This window comes from Diceros bicornis, chromosome 16 (genome assembly GCF_020826845.1).
Source record: "Diceros bicornis minor isolate mBicDic1 chromosome 16, mDicBic1.mat.cur, whole genome shotgun sequence".
Classification (NCBI taxonomy): domain Eukaryota; kingdom Metazoa; phylum Chordata; class Mammalia; order Perissodactyla; family Rhinocerotidae; genus Diceros; species Diceros bicornis.
Genome location: NC_080755.1, coordinates 32798407 through 32817290, shown reverse-complemented (window position 1 = coordinate 32817290; position 18884 = coordinate 32798407). Strand labels below are relative to the sequence as shown.

Sequence of the window (18884 nt, the reverse complement as noted above, 5' to 3'; positions counted from 1 at the left end):
TAACTAGACCTTGGTAAATGTTGGGTATTACCAATACAAAATTCCATAATTAAACTACCCATTAAGCAACAACTCCTTATTGTCCCCACTCCCCAGCCCCTGGTAACCACCATTCTACTTTCTGTCTCTATGAATTTGACTATTCTAGGTATCTCGTATAAGTAGAATCATATAATATTTGTCCTTTTTTGTCTGGCTTACTTCACTTAGCATAATGTCTTCAAGTGTCTTCCAAGTTGTAGCATGTGTTAGAATTTCATTCTTTCTTAAGGCTAAATAATATTCCGTAAAAATATGGAATGCTTCACAAATTTGCATGTCATCCGTGAGCAAGGGCCATGCTGATCTCTATATCATTCCAATTTTAGTATTTGTGCTGCCAAAACAAGTACTAAAGATTTAACCAACTGAAAGATGGAAACATTAACTAAGAGTAGAGTGGAGGAGGGGAAGTTGGGGTCATTTAAGAGAGCTAAATCTTCATTTTCAATAGATAGGAAAGGATAATGCCTAGATTTCATAAATCAATAAAAAGTCATATCAACACCTTGCTTAGAACTATGGGAGTAACTTCCACAAGAAACAAACTTTTAAAAAGTAACAAGAATAGGGATCAGGTAACTGGAGAGGTAGAGTGAGGGAGAGGTGTGATTTTAAGGCATTCTGCATTACTATTCTTTTTATCTTTATATATGTTAATCTAATCATAGAAAGTGCCTCCAATCACAATACTACTTAATGACCAGAATTGTAACCAAGAACTCCCGACATTTAATAGTTGTCTACTTTTCATTGCAATATGATACTTTTCTAAGACACTTTCTTGAAGATTGTTATTGACATGGACGTGATTAAGTCACATGGAAAAGGGTATAGAAAGGTATAGCAATAGCCTGACTCCAAAGGCCCCCTTTTCTCCTTATCTCCATGTTTGATGCCTTATATTACTGATATTATTTTATTATATATAATATCATTTTATTACTATAACTACCATTTTTACTACTATTTTCCTCTTTGAACTAGGTCTGTTTGCTTCTTTTGGCACCGGTCTTGCTACTTGCCTGGAATGTGTATGTGTTCCTTGAAGACATACTAGCTTACTTCTCCCGCCTACCCCACAGGTTTCTCAGACCTGTTCTTGTTCAGCACAATTTCCACATCAGCACCAGAGCTTTCTAGAGAGTCCCAGGCAAAGTCTTCAGCAGCCAATAATCTTTGCGATGGCCCCAACTCCCGCTATAGCTGTGGGAATAATGCCTATACATTTCCTGCTGCTCGATTTTCCTTGGCCGTCCAAAGACAGTCACACCTAGTTCTCACTTCTCTTTCTGACTAATCTGAAAGCCTGAGCTGCTCTTAGCAACAGTACCTCTGCCAGAAGCTTACAGCAGGGCTGTTGAATCTACAAGAATGATGTACCCACTGTGTAGTTGCTTTTGGGGCAGGTGAGAGGGAGCACATTCACCCCAAATTTCAGCAAACGGAGGGAGATGTAGCTCTGCATCCTCACATTGAGTAGGAAATCATTTAAACTAACTTCTATACTCAGTTTTACAGAGAAAATGGCGATGTTTCAAATGAATTCAAAGAAGCCTACTGATCTGAAAACAGGGTCTTCTCAAATGTATTTTCTATCTCCTTAAAGTTTTGTACTTTGATATTCTTCTAATGTCAATTATCATTGCTATGAATAACTTTTGCAGATGCAGAAACTTGATTTTGAAAAGTGATGAAGGGTGGCCATAGAATTTTCTATAGGCTGCAGTTGTCAAACCACATTTTCAGTATTCTTTCCAGTTCAAGGTTCCATACATTAGGAAATAAAGCTAGAAACTTCTAAAATAAAATCAACCATGATCATGTAGTGACTGAAAGTCATATTAATTAAGGAATGTTTAAGGGAACTGGCATGTGCAACCCAGAAAAAAAAGGAATGAGGAGACAATGTATTTTGAGTGTATAAAATGAGGAGCTAGAAGCTTTTTTGTGTGTCCAGTATGCAGAGCACATAAGAAATTGAATTCTGCAATCAAGCAGAATTGGGCACAAATCCAAACTCTCCATTTATTAGCTGTGTGCCCCTCAACGAGGTCACTCTAGTACTCTAGGTCTCAATGCCTCCTTCTGTAAAATAGGGGCAAGCAATAATGCCTAGAGTATAACATAAGATTTTTGTGATGATAAATAAAAACATAAACACATGTAAATTTTTTTTTTTTTGGTGAGGACGATTGGCCATGAGCTAACATCTGTTGCCAATCTTCCTCTTTTTGCTGAGGAAGATTGGTCCTGAGCTAACATCTGTGCCCATCTTCCTCTATTTTGTATATGGGATGCCGCCACAGCATGGATTGATGAGTGGTGTGTAGGTCTGTGACCAGAATATGAACCTGTGAACCCCGGGCTGTGGAAGCGGAGCACGTGAACTTAACCATTATACCACCGGGCTAGTCCGCACATGCAAATTTTTATGCCTAGTATATAGAAAAATATACTACTCATCATCATCATCATCATCATTATTATAACTGTTTTTATCATACATTATTATTATTATTCCAAAGGGGAAAGCAAGTACTAATGAATGAACGTCCTAGATCAATAAAAGGGTGACTTTCTTAACAAATGAACAACTAACCATGGAATGGAGAGTTCAATGAAATAATGAGCTTCCCATGGCCATCTCGCAGGAATTCTGTAATTAAAAGGAGTTCCTGCATTAAGAAGGAGGTTATACTTGATGATCATTAAGGTGCCTCTTACTTTTCAGATATAATGTAATGATTAAGTTCATGCAGCTCATTAGTGCCAGTAAGTTTGGGGGTGTCAATGTGGTCCCAAATTGTTCCTCCTTCTAGTTAATAAAGAGAGAGGCTGACTAGGGAGTTTCCAGTTACTATTTCTGCATGGCGCTGCCAAGTGAAGTTGTTTCTTGTACCCCACGAGCCGGCAGGTCTCACTCTCCCCTTCTTTTTTCATCGTGAAAGCCTTAGGAAGCAGAGCCCGCCTGTTCTTCCCTCCACTCCCCCAAGAAAATGACAAAATGACATTCTTTCCCACTCTCTGTAAAATGATTTCTGTTAACAGCTCTGGAAAAATGCTGCAAAGATGTGAGTGAAATGATGGCAGGATTTGTTGACAAGAAGGCAAAATGAGGGAATTCAGAAAAAATCATCCACATTAGAGACTGAGAGGCCTGTGGGCTCCATCTGTTTCTCTCTCCCCTGGCCTGGGGGAGTCTCAGAATCATCTTAGGGGTCTCTGGTCTTCTGTTAAATGACTCAATCAATGGGGCTTCTAATAGAGTCTAATGGATCTCACTATTAGCAGATTTTTTTTTTTGATGTTCAGTCTAAAATTTCCTTTGATTAATTTAACGTATTTCTCCTCATTAGATGATGGCAGTAATTTTAAAACAAAGGAAAGCATGCAAATTTGAAAAGAGTCATTGTGGAAACTTCTGCTTAAAATATCTTCTTTTTGCAGCAACACAGGGCAAAATTACTGTTCAAACATCCTCTAGAGGAGTGAGCTCTCCCAACAGGAGGGACTACCCAGGAGCCCACCTTGCCCTGACCTACATATTTCTACCCCTGAGCCTGTGATTTGAGGGTTCCAAGGAGAGGTTACCTGCCCACCCAAATCAGGCCAGTGTGCCTGACGTTATCTGCTGAGACCTACTCAAGACCTTTCCAGACTCTTTTTTGTGTTTGTTTCACTAGACTATCTTAAAAGTTGTTACGTGAACTAGTGAGAGGATGAATGAAAAAAATATCACCGGGGAGAATAGTCAGTGTAATGTGAAATAGATACAGGCTCTGGGGATAATGACTTGTGGGTCCTGGCTGTGCCATTAGCATTGTCTTGGACAATTTACTCATCTCTCAAAACCTCAATTTTTGTCCTGTAAAATGGTCACAATAATCTATACTTCATAGACTAGTTTCAAGGCAATTTTTTTTTGTGAGGAAGATCAGCCCTGAGCTAACATCCACGCTAATCCTCCTCTTTTTGCTGAGGAAAACCAGCTCTGAGCTAACATCTATTGCCAATCCTCCTCCTTTTTTTTTTTCTCCAAAGTCCCAATAGATAGTTGTATGTCATAGCTGCACATCGTTCTAGTTGCTGTATGTGGGACGCTGCCTCAGCATGACCTGAGAAGCGGTGCGTTGGTGTGTGCCTGGGATCCGAACTGGGGCCGCCAGTAGAGGAAAGCGGGCACTTAACCTCTAAGCCACGGGGCTGGCCTTCAAGGCAATTTTTGAAAAGTCCCTGGCATAGTATAAGGCAGAAGTCTAGCACTCAATAAAGATTACAAACAATCCTTCTTCTCTTGGTGTGAATAAGATTACCATAGATATAGGTGTGAGATTTAGGAAAGATTTATTGAAAATGTTTCAAGATGACTGAAAGCAGGCAATAACAGATAGAATGTAATTAATTGTGAATTTGCATGAAACTGAGGAAAGGGAGCTCATTAGGAGCAAAGTGATGTGGTGGGGGGCGAGCCCAGAAAGTCTCAATCTTGGTATTCAGTGATGAGAGGATAAGGAAAGTGGCATTCTAGGCCGGCAACCACATGGAGCTTTAGGCTGAGCATGGAGTATTCAAGGTTCGATGAGCAAATGACCCAATTTAAACAAAGATGGGTATTGGAGAATGAGTAGACAGAAAGATGCAACAGGTGGCAGGAGGCCAGGATAGGCAGAATGTGAGAAGCCAGGCAGGTATCATCACAAGATGAGTCATCCCTTTTGGAAATGCTCACATCCTCTGTAAGGAAGCCATTGTCGTGTATCCAAATATCACAGTGTATTACCCTGTGTCATAGGCACGAAAGGCAGTATGTGTAATATAAAAGCTCCAGATTTGGAATCAGGAAACCTGAGTTAAGATCTCTGCTCAGCCAGAAAAACCTGGGCAAGTGACTTAACTTTGAGCAAGTCTCCTAATTTCTCTCCGCCTCAATTTTTCATCTGTAAAATGAGCACAAGGTTAGTGAATGGCCCATAGGATGGTTTGATGATTAAATGAGATCATGTCTGGTACATAAAATGCTTTGTACAGTACTGGGCACAAAATAAAAGCACTTAGTAAGCATTGGTTTAAAAATAATTCAGGGCCAGCCGGCCCCACGGCTTAGTGGTTAAGTGCACGCGCTCCGCTGCTGGCGGCCCAGTTTCGGATCCCAGGCGCGCACCGACGCACCGCTTCTCCGGCCATGCTGAGGCCATGTCCCATGTACAGCAACTAGAAGGATGTGCAGCTATGACATACAACTATCTACTGGGGCTTTGGAGGAAAAAAATAAATAAATAAATAAATAAAAATTAAAAAAATTAAAAATAATTCAGACAAAAAGGCTTACTCAGTGGGTTGAGCCAATCACTTTAAATGTGACCATCTCTCATGGAACTACATGAGCAGCTCATAAAAATAAGGTTTGTAAAATCCTCTAACGTGGGAGCCGGCCTGGTCGTGTAGTGGTTAAGTTCGCCTGCTCTACTTCGGTGGCCCGGGGTTCACAGGTTCAGATTCCAGGCGTGGACCTACGCACCGCTTATCAAGCCATGCTGTGGCAGGTGTCCCACATAAAGTAGAGGAAGATGGCACAGATGTTAGCTCAGGGCCAATCATCTTCAGCAAAAAAGAGGAGGACCTGCAACAGGTGTTGGCTCGGGGCTAATCTTCCTTACACACAAAAAAAATCCTCTAACATGGTGAATAGTAAGCGACTGTTGACTGTAGCAGGTATGTGGAGACAGAGAGGGATGATGGGGCCAACTTTGCAGGATTGCCCTGTGAAATTTGGAAAACGACGTCTCAGCACACAAAGCAGGTGCTTAGAACATTTTTGTAAAATCTGAAATTGAATAAAGGAACAAAGAACAAAGTACTGGAAACACAACATTCCTTAGGTGTTAATGGTACTACAGTGGTCACTGAGAGTTTTTATTAAATGCTATTTCAACAAAAAGGGTTATAATTGCCTTTTTGCACCGCCTCGATGGTGTTTTTACTTCCTGGTAATAATCTAGCCACTTTGCCTCTGACCTAGACAGAGCTCACCTTTCCATCACAGTACCCTTCCTTCCATTCACCAAACATTTCTGAATCCGTGAAGATGATTGGTTGGACTTGTTAATTCACCACACAAGTGTTTTGCTGAAGATAAGATTCTGAGATCGATTGTAAAACAAAGAGTATTCTTATGTTTTATGTAATAAAACCATTGATCATCAACAGAGAGCAAACCATGTTTACCTGGAGACCCTTGCTCTCAAAGGATTTATTCATAGTGATAATACCTACCTATAGGAAACTGACAGCTCCTCTGCTTTGCCAAGTCTGGCCAGTAATGCCCTGTGCAAATGAATTTCGAGATTTTCTCAGCTTGTGTTCATACGCCACAAAAGGGAAATAGCCCAAATTGTCCCTACTTGGCCCTGAATTATCGACTTCAGCTTTGAAGTGCAAATGAGCTAAATGAAAACATACTTAGACTGCAACACAGCAACTATTCCTACTAGCTGATTGATGGTGCGTTAACTGTCTTGTAAGGAAAGCCTTGTGTTGCTATGGATTTGCAATCCCCTGGTCCAATTACCCCCCAGATGAAGCCAAACGCCATCCACTGTATGAACAAGTCAATAGTGGTCATTTCTGAAAATTCTTTACTTTCTCTTTTTCCTAGCAATTCGAATTACTGGGTTGCCCATAAAATAGTTCTTTTGTGGTTGATTGGCCCTGCTGCTTCTAAAGCTAGACTTATGCACTCGAGCTAAGAAAACAAACTGCTATAAACAACTTCTCAGTAGGCTAAAATCATCAGTATTTATTGTGAATGCAAACTCCTTTGGAAATTTCTAATCACCATAATCCGTCTATATAAAAATAATCCCTGACTAAATGAATATGTCTGCAAGGAAAAATGAGCAGAGCATTTATACGACCACACAAAATGCCAAGTGCAAATTATTAAAGGGTCTTCGATATTTTGCAGCTCCAAAAGAATGAACTTTTATAGAGGCTGACCATGTATGATTGACTTTGGAAAATAATGTTAGGACTTCTGGTAACTCCTTCATGAAATCCTAGATATTTAAATGAATCAATATATTATTTGTTCATCCCTTTCCGTCTGTACCATCTTAAATCATGTATCAGGAATAATTGAGAGACTCTGCACCAATATGTCACCCAGAGATCTCTCAATTATGTTAGCATAGTAGAATGTGCTTCAGAGGAACATCCCATTCTTTGTTGAAATGAGTAACAGGTAATGTTTAACATCTGCTTATGTTAAGATACCATAAACATCTCTTTTGTGAGATTATGATTTTTAACAACTCATTTATTCATCTTTGCTATTAATCCAAGAGGACTTTATTTTATATTCCGGAAATAATGCATAGAGCTTTTAGAAAGGAGAAAAAGGAATCAGATTAAAAGGGAGACAAATAAGGTTACATTCGCTTTCCCTTTTGCAGGCTCTTGTGTTAGGGCCAATATTTTAAGATGCACATGAAATTTTACTACTGAATTACCTACCTTTTTTTACATAGGGATTCTTTCTCCAGAAATGACAATGGCCCCAGGGAGTGTTTGGACACAGACTCTCATATTGTGTTCCCACTAATAAGATAAAGGAGAAGGTCTAGAAGTAATGAAATGTAGAGACAATCTTCCAAATTCGTGGTACCTCACCCAATAACTTTAACCAGCTCTCACAGTATATTCAAGCACACATGTGAGAGAAGAGCAAGATTCATTGAGTTGAAATTCCTATTGCTCACAAAAAGAGACAGAACAAAGGGGTCTTGCTAGCCAACAAATGAGCTAATCAGACTCCAAATAATTAACAGGTATCAGTTCAGTGGTGCTGAAGTTTGAATTCCTTAATAAAGGGGTAAAATTATCATGTGATGGGAACCAAATGAGAAAGAAGGAAAGAAGATGAGCCCATTTGACTATAAAATTGTACCTGAGCCATTTCCCCAGCTTAGATAGACCTAAAAATCCCACGTTTGCAGCTTCAAACTGGTTTCAGAAAAGTTTTTATTATTATCATTGTTCAATTTCATGCATCTCTGCACTTGAACTTCTGGCCAGGAGCAGGAGTCGAACTGCCAGAAACTCTGTGAAGAAACAGTTTTTTTCATGGCATTTGCAGCCAACATTTTCAGGCCCAGGAGATTTGAAGACACATCCAAACTTTTGAGTGCTAATATGATTTGAACCTCTGAATCTTCTGAGAATTTTTTTTCTTTCTCAATCAGAACCAAATTATGAGCTAAGAAAGCAGAAGAATGGAATACAGTTTCAGAAGTTATTTTCTGTATTGGATGAAATATCTGCAAGCCTCCAGATTTCTGGTATGTTCCTTCTCTACTCTGAACATTAAGAGTAATATCTATAAAACTAATTATGATGCATATTATCAAGAGTGACCAATGTTTCTTGTGAATAGCCTCTTTGTGAAATTTCAATCTCTATTTGAATAAGTATTCAGTTTAACAAGAAAATGTATATGCTGAATGATCATCATAGAACGGCTGTGTTCTATATAGAACATATTAAATTATCATTTAATTTATTTGGCATTATAAGGGAAGAGGTATTTTCCAGATAACCAGAATCTAGTTTCACAAGTCAAAAATAAGCTTATTTCAGCGTAGTGTGATGGAGATCTTTCTAAGCTGGCTGATCACAGAGAACACTAAACATCATTTAACCATTGCTTGATAAGTCACAGTTACTACTACGGTTATTTCCTTGCTATCTGGAACTATACACTTTATCTTTCCTCTGACTTTTTTGTATAACGCTTTACTGTTACTAACTATAATTTCTTGCAAATGTCAGTCTGCCTGATTCAAACAAAACCTCTCTCTCCTCTCTAATTTGAAACTTAAAATATGCTCTGTTATGAATAAGCAAATAATCAAGTGTGGGATGTTAAATCAAAGTTGTTAGATGTTCAAAGAAGAACCAAAGTACCTGCCTTTTATGGTGGGTTTTTATGACAATTAATTTGTGTTGTCAGAGGATTCTTTTTTCTGTTTATTTCCAGAAATGGGTTTATATCCCCATGAGACAGGATTACTGCAAGTGTAATCTCTGTACACATGTATTTAGCATTCATCAGTGACGGGCTTAGTTAGGAGGCTGGTGATGCAAAAGGCATATACCTACACTTTAGAAAAAGGAATTGAGCCCACATTCACGAAGACAAAGAAAACAGCTCTCTGCAGAAAGTGACTGGAGGGACACTGGCATGATCACACCTGCCCCTGGCTGTCTTTTATACCTTTTGGTCATGAAGCTGTTTTCAAAATAACTTCAATTTGTTAGGTATAACATTAGGCCTTCGCCATATAGAGTGAAGCGTTGTCTTCAAACTGTTAAAATCATCATAAAACGATTGCAGTTTCTAGAGTCAGCCTGAGTTCAAATGCTGGCTCAAACGTTTCCTAGTTTTTGATCACATGCAAGCAATTTAATACTTATCATTAACACTGTTTGAAGATTAAATAAATTAATTTGTACATTAATATAAGTAAACCCTATATGCACTCTACTATGTCAGGCATTATTCTAAGTATTTCATACATTGAGAAATTGCATCCTGTAATAGCCCTTCAAAGTTGGTACTACTGACACTTATATTTCTCAGCTATGGGAATCGAGGCACAGAAGTTAAATAACTTGTCTGGTGCCATGTGGCTAGTAAGTGGAATAGTCAAGAATTGAACTCAAGAAGTGTGATTCTGAAATCTATGCTCTTAACCATCCATTCATACTGTAATTAGGAGAATGCTAAGTAAATTTTTTTAGTCAATTAAAGTTATGTTACCTGGGGAGGAAAAGAAGGTCTGCTCTATCATATTACCTTCACCCTCTCTTGTGACCTGCTGGAAGTTTTGGTCTTGCTGGTCAACTGTCTCCTTGAAGAGCCTAAGACTCTAGTTAAAGGTGATTGAAAACAATCTGATAAATATTCCAGGGCTACCATTGGATAACAAGTTGTCAGGAGCAGGAGAAAGACATATTGAAAATGGAAAAAAGGAAGAAGGAAAGGAAACTGTATCTGCAGTCTGAAGACAATATATGAAGGAGAGTGAGGGGCTCTCTGGAGCTGCTCTTGGACAGAGAGGTGTAGTGAGCAGATTGGTTGGGCACAGGGAGAGGAAGAAGGAATGAGAGATTTGCAAGAAATTTAAGGTTCCCTATTAGTCATTCGTGTCCTACCATGATCTTGATTCATTGTAAGTTGACCTTTACAATCCTTCTCTTCCTCACCTGTGTCATGCACAACAAATGATCAACAAACTTGATGCTTCATGAACACCCAATTCTACCTGCCAGTGATCTCTTAATATAAACAATGTCTAGTCTGTGTTTTGAAAAAAAAAATTATTGGGATAATTAAATTAATTAATGATTACACCATATATTTACATTAAATTTAAATTTGTTTTTTGAGGAACAAGGCTACGTACAATGAAGACCTTATAAATCTTATTTTAAGCTTACGTGTAGAAGATATACACACAACACATACTCATCCTACTCACAGATGCAATTATTATAAGCAAAAATAATTTATAAGAATATGTTTTTAGAAATATAAAGAATGCTGCAGAATTGGTATTACCACAACAAGATCCTTCTCTTTCACAGTCTGGCCAATACACTTCTATATGTGGAGAGTGATTCCGTGTGAGCTTTTAAGAAAGCATATCACTATCTGAAACTAACATCCAGAACTTCACCTAACTCCATGGACATAAATCATGCTGTTGTCACTCTAGGGAATAAAAAATGCATTTTGTAAATGCAGTGAAACATGCTCCTTTCTTCTTCATCACCATCTTGATCAAATAACTGTGAAGAACATGACAGTATAATCATGGTCACATGATTGAGTGATCAGGAAACAAGACTTACATATATTTTTCAGTTCTTCACTTTATTTTTGTCCTCAAATCTTATTTATTTCATGATAGGCTTTCAATTTACAGTGAGCCTTCGAGTAGCCAAAAATGCATGAACACAAAAACAAGAGGCCAACATTAGAAGAATTTGTATGTCTAATTACTGGGGTAGATTGTGTCTTAAAGAATACTTGGTTTCTCTCTCTTGAAACATATTTTTAAAATATGAAATTCACAAGAAAAGAGTCAGGGAAACAGTTATTAAAAAGGTATTCATCATATGGAAACTTAAATTTTGTTTATGAAAAAGTTCTCTTCAATTTTTGACATATACTCTAGATCTTCCTTTGCCTCTGTATATTTTAAATGGCTCATTGAATGTATGGCATCCATTTCAATTTTGTGACCCTTAAAACAAATGTCAAAAGTGGAAAATATGTTTAATTGGAAAGCACACTGGGCAGAATGTAGAGGCACCTGAGTTCTAGACTTCCATTTGCTACAAATGTGCTTAGCACCTGACTTTAGTTTACTCATGTGTCAAGTGAAGCTGAGAAGCATGTTCTCTCTGACCGTGATAGCCATTGCAAGCATGGACTCAACTAACATTCATGGATCCATTTTGTAATACACTAGCCGTGATAAAAATAGCAATCTCTAATTATTATTGTCCTTAACTCCTAGAAACCAGCACAGCTACTGGCATACAGAAATTGCCAATACATATGTGTTTAACTGAATGGAATGAAACTATATAAACAACAAAAATGCAAACAATTGAGAAAGCAGCTCATTCACTTAAACTACTTGGGTGAAATGACAGCTTAGATTGTGAAGTCTGATTATCGGAGTGTTTTTAGAGAAATACAGCATTTCTGACACATTCAATAATAGATTTAACATAGTATTACCATGTATAGATTCCACAGAAACTATCTTAAAAATAAATAATATTTCACAATTAATAAATCAAACCAATACAACGAAAATTGGTGTGTCTAAAACATTTGGAAATGATTCTCTGAAATTTTTCTGACATTCTTCTGAGAATTTAATTAGACTCTGAATATATCGAGCAAGTCCCTTTTTCTAATCAAATACTTCAGCTGCCCCATCCCTGATTCAGAATAGTAGAATAAAAATTTAAAATAATGAAGGTATCAGTGAGGGAGATATTTAGCAGAGTTCGTAGAGTTCTGCTTGTTTAGTATTTTCATCAGAATTTTGGTATCTAACAGAAAGGAGAAGATACCAGAGAAAATCAGTGGATCAAGTCCCTTTTGTGGATGATTTGGGAAGGGATAAAAGTCAACACTCTTCCAGGCCTCCTCGTCTTTTCCTATGATCTCACCAAGGACTTCTCCATCCTATATGAGAACACTTTGCCTTTCATTTGAGTCTCTGGAGACTCAAATCTACAATCTACCAAACCAGATCAGCAGGCAGTGGTCAAATGGCTATTTACCATGTTGTCCTGTGCAGAATAGCTTTAACTGAAATAGACGTGGGACTAATAGATCCATTGATATTAGTTGAGTCTGTGCCCACGACGGCTGTGGAAGCATGATTTTGTCGATGTAAACCCAAGGTTAATATAAAATTACCTCTCTCTCAAATATATTACTGCACTTAGTGAAAGACCTTTATGTGTCTTGATTATTTACCATATTTTACAGTGTTTAGGTGTTGTTTTTATTTTACTTGGTTTGATCTGACAGCCTCAGCAATCTCAGAGTTGGTGTGTATTGGCTCCAACTGAACTTGTACTGGAGACTTGAGAACCAAGTCTGTGAAGCAAATGAAAGAGAGCTCCAAAGCTCATTTTTGTGTAAAAGTACATAAAACAGCCTTGAAGGTGAAATATTGTGGGAAATACAAGTAACCAAGGGACTTTGGTTATTTGAGGGCTTCTCAAACCAAGAGAAGCATATTATAATAAGCCTGATGCCTTCTGTCAAAGCTAAATTACTCAGTCAAGAAAGAACTGATTTTTGAAGAGTGCATGACCATGAACAGTCTATTAGAAATATTATTTACTTGGTCAAAAATACACAACATAATTGAGTGTCTTTCTGACCTTGAAATTTGATAATCCTTATATCCCTCTGAAATGAAGGAGGTCGGTGGAAAAGAATTGCAAACCATTGCTTGGGAAACTAAAAAGCTGGCATTATTGAAACTATTCTGCTGCTAAATAAGCTTGCCTAATGTTATATTTATGGCTGAATTCATAACTGAACCCTATACAATGCAATTGCCTAACTTCAAAGTTCAGATTTTACTTTGTAATGGCAGAATTAATTTCCTTGATTGCTAATCCATCACACCTGAGTGTGATGCATGCAGTATCAAAGATGGGTATTTCTGCTATCATTAATTGTGGCATGTTGTCACAACCGATAAGGAAATGCAGTAGGAGAAAAGGAAGAGAGGCCCTGGTATTGGCAGTGTAGCCTTGTTTTCCCATAAGCCATGGCAGAGCCCTCAAAATAAAGGGAGGGGACCCTTGTGATCCTCACAAGGAGAAAAGACAGGCATCCAGAAGCATCAATCACTGGGTGAGCCTTGCTCTCCATTTGCAAAGCTGTTGTTTATTGTGAGCTAATGATTGACAGGGTCTAAACAAACGCTGGGAGAAATCACCAAAGATGCAAGTGCATAGGTGCGACATTTGGCCACAGGAAATCTGCAGGGAACAGGCCAGCTGGCAACGAGGACATTCTGAGGAAATTAAGAGGGTTACATTTAAAAGGAGCAAATAATGAACTGCGGGTTAAATGACAGCAAGGTAAAATGGCAATTATGGATACCAGGGAGACTCTGTGCCAGAGAAGAAAGAAAATGAAAGAAATTTTGGTTGGATTTCATTAAGAAAAGAGCATCTTTTAAAGCAGCCATTCTTAATAAAAACAGAACATTTAGTTAGGAAAGCAGATTTGAGAGAGAAAGTGCAGATAAATGGAGTAGTTTTGGAAAATTTTGTTATGAAATAGGCACAATTGGAAACAGAAAAGAGTGTGACTTATTGATATATATGTTTTTATCCATTAAAATTCAATGAAGGGAGGATGAAGAAAGGGCAGCAAGTCTTGTTTGCCGGCATCAGAACCATGGACTCTTCTTAACGCAATCCCAGTATCCAGGTACTGAGAAATGTCTGTATGTTGATGACGCATAGAGAAACACCCATACAATTGACTTCATTTACCTCTTTACCAGGGGAGATGAGCACTGTGCACACCAAGACTCTGGTCATGACTTTAACACAAGGTGTACCTTAACACTGGTTGAAGAAGACCTTTCTCTATTGTAATCCCTGTTTTTTTGTAACACCAACTATTCAGTTTAGCCATCGATGGTTTTCATCAATAACTACAATTAGCTCCACTCTTCCTCACCAATCTCATTTCATTTCTCCCTTAAACATGCATCTCTCTTAAGGACCTATTCTCCCTGCTGTCTCTTGCATATGGCTTTTCTTTTCTCTGTCGCTTATTCCTTGTCTAACCTTTTTATTGGGTGTTCCATTCCTCTCTCAAAAGGTGATATCCATTTTCTTTAACCTCTCCCATTCTTGGTTTTATCTTTTTTATTTTTTAGTTATTTTTTTAATAAAGATTTTATTTATTTATTTTTCCCCCCAAAGCCCCAGTAGATAGTTGTATGTCATAGCTGCACATCCTTCTGTATGTGGGGCTGTATGTGGGACGCGGCCTCAGCATGGCCGGAGAAGCGGTATGCGCCCAGGATCCGAACCCGGGCCGCCAGGAGCAGAGCGTGCACACTTAACTGCTAAGCCACAGGGCCGGCCCGGTTTTATCTTTTTTAAATGAGAAAGTATGGAACCTACACAGAGAGTTATGAACATAGAATGAGTTAAGCTGCATGAAGCTCAGTGCACAGTCCTGGCTCAATACACACACTTGTTTTCTGTTATCTTACATATTTCTTAAGTTATTATAGTTAGGGCATAGTGATGAGGCTATCAGACAATCCATTATGCTGACATACAATTAATGTTTTTGTATAATAAGAGAGATAGAAGTAGATTCTATTTTATTTCACATCCCTCTTCCGGCACTGTGGTTGCCAGGCTTTTCTTATTGTTGGCTCTGATTTGTCTACAACAGCACATGGATCTCAGGTCTGATATTATGTTCCTTCAGCAGGTAAGGTTTCAGTTTGTGCTGTGTTGATGGGGCTTTGATGGGCCGTCTTGAGAGCTTTCTTCATAGGACAGAAGCCAACTTCTTCTCTGAATCTGATGTGGAAGCTCACCCATCAAGTAATGGTGAGAGAAATCAAATGGGATTTAGGAGGTATGGTGCCTAGTCAAGCCCAATAGAAATTTTCTGAAAATATCAGAGGTATTTCTGCTCAGCAAAGTGCATTTTTGACACCGGTATCTCTTGTTTTTTCTCTTGCTTTCATTTAGGGCAAAAAAAAAAAAAAGAGGCATATGGACTTACATCCTGCTGAAAAAGAACAAGAGAGGAAGTCGCAGTAAGGTAGGCAAGCTTCAGAAGTTTTTTGCATGAACTTCAACTTCCTTTCTTTCTGACCTGGGGAAAAAATTACTTAACCTTTTTGAGTTACATCACAGAACATGGTAAATAAGTGCAAGAACGAAATCAACATCTTCCTACTAACAGAACAATTTATTGAGAGGACAAAATAAAATCTTTTTCCTAGAAGATTTGAAAATTAAAGAAAAGAAGGAAGGAAGGAAGGAGGAAACACAGTAAAAAATTTTCAGTTGAACATGATTAATTAAGTTTCTCAATGTATCTTTTCTATCTTCCAAACTCAGCTAAACAACTAAAACAAGTAAAGAAAGACAAATAGGAAGAGGATATGAAAAAAGAGTTTCATCAAATCTCTTTTTCTCTGGTTCCTGTAGACTCCTCCTAGATTCTACTTTCCAGCCTTCCAGGGAGACGTGGCTGTGTTCTTGAGTTCTGACTTCTAGAATGAGGGTGAAAGAGATGTGCATCAATTCCAGGCTAGCTGCTGAAAAATCTTCCCTATTCGTGATGAAGTTACCAGTGAGCTGATGACTACCTTTAGCAATGACAAAATATTGAGCAAGAAAGAAAATGTGCTCACAGTGCATTCATGACTCAGTCATGAACAATTTCTACAGAATAATATGCGTAGTGAGGACAAACTTGACCTAAGACAGTGCCATGCCCATGCTGGGAGGTGGAAGAAAGGGGGGTACAAATATGAAGCATGTAATAGTGCTGAATCCCCAGCTCTAATCTAGAGAGCCAATCATTACAGCAAAAATTGCCATTGAAATATAGCAGCATAAGCAGATTATTTGGAATTATGTAAGTTAAGAAAAATATAGCTAAAAGGGTAAGAATCTGTCGCCCTGGGAGCAGGAATTGAGAACAAAGTGGTCCTACCATTTCTTATTATTAATCTTGTACTATGATTTGACCTTTAAAAAATATCTAAACACATTAATTGTTTAAAAGTATTCTTTAAAGAAAGACAAAATAAGATGCAGAAGAATATTATAGCATAAAAAAGTCTAAGACATTACAGTTGTGGATACCTGCACCAAAGACATTTATGGGATGTAAGGTACTTTCTAACCTTGCCACAGGTAGCAAGCTAGAAAATTTTAACATTCATACAATTGTCTTATTGCCAAACCATGACGCCCAGATCCTGAGTATTAACCCTGACTGTGCCATAGGCTTAAATCTAACCCAAGTCTCGTTTCTTTCTTGGCTCCTCATAAAAAATAAAAATAATAATAACAATGCTGGGGGGAGGGATATGAGCTATGAATTTTGAAAACTGAAAAATGGCCTCCCCCATCCAAACTCAATGAAAATAGTCCTGTTGATTGCCCATATCCAATGTCAAAATACTCTCAGGATTTACTCTCAAGAAGGTTTGCTAGGGTGTTTTATTTTACGGTGACTAAGGAGCCTCATGAATTCCGTAAAACTCTTAACCACATCCAATCTTCTCAAGCCCCTTTTCATTTAGTTCATGGATGTTGGCATCAATTGAACAATATTCTGACCTTTTTTAAAGGCCAAATATAATACTACATCAGCTTGGTTTGCTGAACTTTAGACTCCTCTGAATTGGAGAGTATTTGGGAGCTCCTGGGTAGATTTCATATATAATGTCATGGAAGAATTAATGATTCATTTCTTATAGGAATTACAAAGCTTTCCTTTAAAAACAAGTTAAAATATATATCATTTAAGCTTGAGTATTCAGACCTATTGCTGAATCAGCAGCCCTCAGGATAAGTGGAACTAGATTGAAAAGAAAACCATGATTGGGTCAAGAAAAATATGCAAAATCAAAGGCACATTGTTAGTAATTTTAGAGAAAGAAACAGAGTGACTTTAGGCAGAAATAGAAGGTGGTTAGCACTTACCAGAAATTTGAAATATATTTTGGAGACCCTTCACTTGTTTTGTTCTTCCCTCTGTGGCCAAAATCTCTGCCTCATCCCCATAACCTCAGACTTTTTCCTAAAGTAGATTGTCCCTTGCTGAAACTTACTCTTTAAGTGACCCATCCCATAAGTCTTTCAGTATTCCAGAGTGAAATCCAACCATTATGATAAAATGACTCATGGTCATCACAATCCATATCTCAATCATGTTTTACTGTTCACAGGATACTACCTCATTCAATCCTCACAATCAACCTGTGAGGGCTGGTGTTAATAATCTGTTTATTTTGAAGTTGATGTTGGTAATACATATACAATTCTAAAGATAGTATCTGACATATAATAAGTGATTAATAAATGCTAGATATTAATTTAATTTTCTCATCTTCCATGACACAGCAGGGAGAAAGGAACTGTGTATTTAAGAGAGAAACAATTCTTCCCTCTTTATGTGCAAAGAAAATAATATGTAGCCCAAGATATATTAAAGGAGGCACCACACATTCGAATCAGAGGCAAAATGGTTTCAATGATCATTAGTTAATGGGTATTTACTGATACTACTGTACAGGGGACCCTCTGAGGTAAGATGAAGAAGATAAAAATATCATTTCTATTACCAGTAAGCTCATAGTCTAGGCAGGGGATCAACTCATGTCATATAATAAATTAAATAAAAAATAAAAAGTAAAAAGCAGAAGGTAAAAGAACACCATCCTTTAGTGAATACTTGATTGATAAATGGGTGGAAGATAAAATGACAGTGAATTCAGGTGGAGAACTACTGCAGACTTGAGTGGCATGGGAGATGTGCATGAGGAAGACAGGAGAAGCTTAGCAGGGACATGCAGTAGCTCTGTGCTCTACTATATCACTGGAGGTGTCTGAACAGGGATGGGGCAAGGAACTTATCAATGTGGCTCTAGCTCTGCTGCTGGGGAACCCTTCTCTGCATGGTATCACCAAAGCCCACTTTCTTTAGACCATCTCTCCAGCATTTGAATGACCCAGCGAGCAGCAGGGTTGTTCCAGAAGCTAGCTTGTCCCCAGCCATGTCAGCAACCTCAGAAGGGCCAAACGATGCAGTCTTGGAGGCTTTTCTAGCTAAGAGATGGCAGCTGCTGACTTGTGTTTGCAAAAATGTGAGCTTACGCTTGTCTAATAGTTCGTGGAGAGAAAGAAATCCTTAAATCATCTGCTGTAACACTACAGCAGATGGGTTGTAGTTATATATTACAGCCCATCTATAATATAAAACAGGACCAGTTTTATATTAAAGCTCCTAGCCAAAAGGAGAAGAGATGGTCCCTGACTACAGGAAGCTTCCATGTGAGGCTAATAAGACCCAAGAGAAAAATGAAAATATTGCTACAAAGTAGAGATAAAATCAGACCTTGCTCTGTCCTCAACTAGTGTTTGATGTTGGCTAAGTCCCTTCTGGTCTGTTTGTTCATTTATAAAGCGAGGGATTGAGTGAGGTGGTCCTTGGCATCCTTGATTATATTACCATCTTT

At 38.1% G+C, this 18884-nt stretch overlaps 1 non-coding gene across 1 annotated transcript; it reads right to left on the bottom strand.

Annotated features, from left to right (window-relative positions):
* Positions 1–288: 288 nt before the first annotated feature.
* On the bottom strand, positions 289–392 carry LOC131415515 (U6 spliceosomal RNA). The gene has a single exon (XR_009222480.1). It is a non-coding gene; the product is annotated as a U6 spliceosomal RNA (small nuclear RNA).
* Between the last annotated feature and the right edge of the window lie 18492 nt (positions 393–18884).